Raw genomic sequence first — 5,398 nt, 5'->3', positions numbered from 1 at the left:
CCCAAGTCTTCATCAAGAGGGTCTAAATAACCCATATACATTTCCTATGGAATTTTGACAATATAGTAATATCAATAATAATATTTCTTGCCTTAAAACTCCATGGATTACTCAAAAATCTGCTGTGACTTTAATCTCTAAGCCAAGAATTTGCCTCAGACAACATTTGTCACATGATATCAGTTGTCATAGCAACAATCATAACAGAATTTTAAAAACACATCAAGCACAGACTTGCACTGCTCCTGTGATTCTGTCAGGTAAATGTCTACAAAATTCTGTATTTTCAACACTGAAATTATATGTCAGGTCAGTTTTCAAACACAGATATTCGTATATTATAGATATAATAGTTAAATTATGAGAGATGGAATCTTGCCAATTTATCAAGTTCTTTTAGTAAGTATTGCTTGTACCGAATTATCATAAAATAGAGTATAGATAGCATACCTGAATGATAGCATAACATATGAAAGTGACTGAATGAAAACAAACAAACATAAATAAATAAATAAATTGAGATGTGGGTAATTTGGAGGCCACATCAAAGTATTGAACTCTTTGTCATGTTCCTGAATTATTTTTGCAGTTTGGCAGGGTGCATTATCATGCTGAAAGAGGCCACTGCCATTAGGGAATATAATTGCCATTAAGGGGTATACTTGTTATGCAACAATGTTTAGGTAGGTGGTATGTGTCAAAGTAACATCCACATGAATGTCAGGACCTAAGGGTCCCCAGCAGAACATTATCCAGAGAATCACACTTCCTCCACCAGCGTGTCTTCCCATAGTGCATCTTGGTGCCATCTCTTGACCAGGTAAGCAACGCACAGGTACCTAGCCATCCACATGATATAAATGAAAACATACGTTATGTTGTTCCCTATGCACACCAATGAGCCCTGGGCACCCATGACCTTGTCGCTGGTTCACCGGTTGTCCTTTCTTGGACCACTTTTGGTAGGTGCTAGCCCCACATCCCTCAAGACCTGCCATTTTGGAGCTGCTCTGACCCAGGCATCTAGCCATCACAATTTGGGCCTTGTCAAAGTCACTCTGAACCTTACACTTGGATAGGAATCACCTGTATTGTTTGCTGCTTTTGACAGCCAAGGTGGTCAAGGCCCACTTCAAAAGAGAGACGGTAGAAACATCTCCCATCAGTTTATATATATAGAATATATTAGTCATATCTGTTTCTAACATTCAAGCACATAATAACAGCTGACAGAAAAATAAAACAGTAAGGTGTTGGGCCCCCAGAAACCAAGAGAACAGCTTCCTTGCACCTTGGATTAGATTCCACAAGTCTCTGGAACAGTACTGGAGGGATGAAAACTGTTCTTCCAAAAAATTCCTTCACTTGTTGTTTTGATTTTGGTGGTGGAGAGCAATGTCTAACAGGCCAGTCCAAAATCTTGATATGTGATCAACTGGGTTGAGCTATGGTGACTGCAAAGGCCTTGGCATATAATTTACATAATTTTCATTCTTATCAGACCATTCAATGAGCCCTCATATCCTGTGGATGGGGACATTGTCATCTTGGTAGAAACCACTCCCATCAGGATAGAAATGCTTTATCATAGGATACAGGTTATCAGTCAGAATAACTTTGTATTGATTTCCTGTTGTTCCTTCCCTTTAAGGAGTAAAATGTACTCAAATCATGCAGGCAGAATCGGTTGGATATGCTTATTGGGTTTTTAAAGTATGTATAACATGGAATTATGTAGCCATCTTGATGCTGTAGAGACCGCACAGCCTGGCAGTGGATATACTGATCCCCATGAGTGAGTAAGAGAATGTAATTCACTAGCACCTGATTGATAATGGAGAATGTATCAACCTGCCAAAAAATCCATTGCAAGCTATTTTTAAGCTATGGAAATGGCAAAGCAGTTTGATTTGAGATTACATTTTTGAGATGTAAGAATTTGTATCCCATTTCCATGTGTTTGACATGATATTTAATTTTTTTATTAAATAACATACTCGTGTTACTGAGGCAGACATATTTTCTTCTGAAATATCGAGTATTAACTGAACACAGCAAAATAAACATAACATAACAGTATTTAAACTGCATTGTTTACAAATAATTTCAAATGGCTACTTTACTCCAGTAAACAGGACGAACCATTACTAGTAGATGATCTGTCAATACGGTATTGACACTGATAGCCCAGCTATAGCAAACTTCTCAAGGTTGATGCGGTGATAATTTGAGTTTGTGTGTGTGTGTGTGTGTGTGTGTGTGTGTGTGTGTGTGTGTGTGTGTGTGAGTGTGTGGCACCACACTGGGCTCAGAAAGCATGCTTATTGTCATCGACTCCATGACAACCTTGCCTAGGCACTCAGAAGATGGGTGGGGGAGGTGTGTGGGGATTAGTTACAAACAGATGGTATTACCACAGAACACGCCAGACTAAGTTCCTTCATTTCACTGTGATGGCCTGAATGAAGGAATGTATAGATGTAGATGCATTGCATATTATTGATCATATTTCACACTATACTTGGCCCCCCCAGACAGCTCATTCAAACCCTTTCAGATGATTCAGAATGCAACAGCATGCCTTGTTTTCAACCAGCCCAAATGGACCCATGTTACACCTCTCTTCATTTCCCTTCACTGGCCTTCTGTAGCTGCTCCCATCAAATTCAAAGCCTTGATGCTCATGTACAAGTGAGCCGAGGGGGGCGGGGGGCGGGTTTACTTTTAATTTTGTTTTCCTTTGTTAGTATAAAAATAAAAAAAAAAACCTGCGAATGTTTACTGCTGTGTGTTGCTCAATTTGTTGTTGTTGTTTTTTTTTTCTTCTTCCCAGTGGAATATTTGGGAAAGGGAGGGGAGGAGAAGAAAAAAGGTGATGTTCAGCAGACATGTTTGGTAGACGTGTTCAGCAGAAATGTTTAGTTTAGCAGAAATGTCCAGCAGAAATGTTCAGCAGAAATGTTTAGTTCAGCAGAAAGTTCAACAGAAATGTTCACCATAAATGTTCCACAGAAATGTTTAGTTCAGCAGAAATGTCCAGCAGAAATGTTCAGCGGAAAGGTTCAGCAGAAATGTTCAGCAGAAATGTTTAGTTCAGCAGAAATGTTTAGTTCAGCAGAAATGTCCAGCAGAAATGTTCAGCAGAAATGTCCAGCAGAAACGTTTAGTTCAGCAGAAATGTACAGCAGAAATGTTCAATAAAAATGAAACTGGACACCTCATCTGGGACAGCACCCCTACCTAAACACTCCCCTTGAGGTGTATGTTCCCTGAGGCCTGGTAGTGCCTACTCAGCAAATCATAAGGTCCCATTCCAGAAACTTCCCTCAGTGGTGGAATGAACTTCCAACCTCAATCCAGACAGCAGATCCATCACTATCTTCAAAAAATGACTAAAGACCCACCTCTTCTGTGAACACTTAATTAACCCCTACTACTTGCCCCCCCCCGTAAAAATAAAAAAATCTGCACTTAAACTGGCTTTTACACCACTACTCTTTGCACTTTGCTCCTCTAGAACTCAATTAAAAATCTTGTATGATAACATTACTTGTATTGTTCTCTGCTTGATATATCGTTTTGCTTGTATTTTCTCATTTATAAGTCACTTTGGATAAAAGCATATGCTAAATCAATAAATGTACTAATATTTACTATGCACCAGTCTTTTTTGTTGTTGTTGTTAACCACTGTTTTTTTTCTGTATGTTACACATGATCTTTTGAAGATGTAGTATAACTTTTTAATCTTTTAACATGCAATCTGAAATTTACAAACTAGACATCCTATTACGCTCAACTTTATTTTGGGTGGCTGTGGCTCAGGTGGTAGCGTGGGTTGCCCACCAATCATACGATTAGTGGTTCAATCCCTGGCCCACATGCCAAAGCATGCTTGGGCAAGATACTGAACTCCAAGTTGCTCCCGATGCCAGGCTAGTACCTTGCATGGTGTGTGTGTGAAGGGGTGAATGAGAAACAGTATAACAAGCTTCATAGAACCACTAAGGTTAAAAGGTGCTATATGAGTGCAGACCATTTACCATTTATTCTTGTGCTTTGTTGTCTAATTTTCACTGTCAGAGTCCCCAATCTCCAACATCTCAGAAAAGAGCACAGACCAGAACTGTACAGAACTACAGTTGAGTTTTGTAATGTACATGAATGCCTTAACCAAGTCATATCCACCTTGACTCCACCTCATATCAATCCATTTTGAAATGCAGAAGTAAGTAATAGCTCACATTTTCTCTTTTTGGGCAAGATGTCCGGTTCGATTCCACACTTGATTGTAAAAGTAATATAGTAACAAAAGCATTGTTATTGTTATTGAGTTATTGTAATGAGTTTCTGTTATTTGTAATGAGGATGCCATTGTTGTTGTTATGTTTTTTCTTCTTTCTTTTAAGGAGACTTGTGGGGGGAAGACATGGATAGCAAACTCATTTCTAAAGTCACTCAGATTTCTTCAAATTTCATCAAATTTCAAATCAGATCAAATTTCTTAATAGAAATTGTTAATTAACTACAACTTTACTGTCCTTTAAGTTCATTAACTGTTGATTCCTAAATACATTCCAAGTATTAAAAAATTTTAACTTAAGTAAAAATACAAAAAAAAAAGTTGTTTTTTTTTTTTTGGCATTTTGTTAGTTGTTAATTTGGAACTATGAGCATAGCTATTTAACTATGCAAGCTACTGTTATGAACAGACATAGCTAATATTAGCTCATTAACTAGCCAGTTTCCTGGTTGCATCAAAGAACAAACAACTCATGAAATCTTAAATATTAATACTTGTCTACAACAGCTGCTGTTTAGGGACACTGGACACCACTGGGCTATAAAACATCTAGCTAATCTCAGTAACAATTTACTTTGTTCACACACTGTTTAACTTACCTTTATGTGTTAATCCTCCTGACTAGCCACCACCTCTGAATTTTCACGAGCATTATAGCACAAAAAACTTCAGATACAGGTGCTCCTCCATAGGTCTTCTCTCCACAAAGTGAAAAAATATGCAAACGTATGCTTGCTTCTGTGGTTTATTTAGATTGAAAGTGTTATTCAAATCTGGAATGCTTCTTCATTTTTAGGAGGCAGGTGGAGGTGATATGGTGTCTCACATCCACCTTCAGCTCTGGTGCATGGTTTATGGTCAAAACACCTACTCTAATTTTTTGTTTGTGCCAGTTATTATGGCAAACCGTAACTGCACAAACAATATTAGTTTTCTGTGAATCCACAATTATTAATGTCAAATATAACATGTTAAATGACAGTGTTAATAGATGCTGTGATGAGTATCAGTATGCCAGCAACTTTCCAACAAAAAGAGTGAATCAGAATGCTGAAAATAAGGTACATATGATGCCATATATCAGATAGCTTCTGTT

The 5,398-nt window shown here is 37.9% G+C and overlaps 1 long non-coding RNA gene across 2 annotated transcripts; it reads left to right on the top strand.

Moving 5' to 3' along the window:
* The first annotated feature begins 216 nt into the window (after positions 1-216).
* On the top strand, positions 217-5,167 carry LOC108265251 (uncharacterized). 2 transcript variants are annotated; one of them, XR_001812647.3, is made up of 4 exons: positions 217-260; positions 684-820; positions 4,083-4,227; positions 5,099-5,167. It is a non-coding gene; the product is annotated as an uncharacterized LOC108265251 (long non-coding RNA). The 2 variants fall into 2 exon arrangements; XR_008396436.1 differs by lacking the exons at positions 4,083-4,227; positions 5,099-5,167 and adding an exon at positions 967-2,786.
* Positions 5,168-5,398: the final 231 nt, after the last annotated feature.

Source organism: Ictalurus punctatus, chromosome 5 (assembly GCF_001660625.3).
Source record: "Ictalurus punctatus breed USDA103 chromosome 5, Coco_2.0, whole genome shotgun sequence".
Classification (NCBI taxonomy): Eukaryota; Metazoa; Chordata; class Actinopteri; order Siluriformes; family Ictaluridae; genus Ictalurus; species Ictalurus punctatus.
This window is presented reverse-complemented; position numbering and strand designations above follow the sequence as displayed.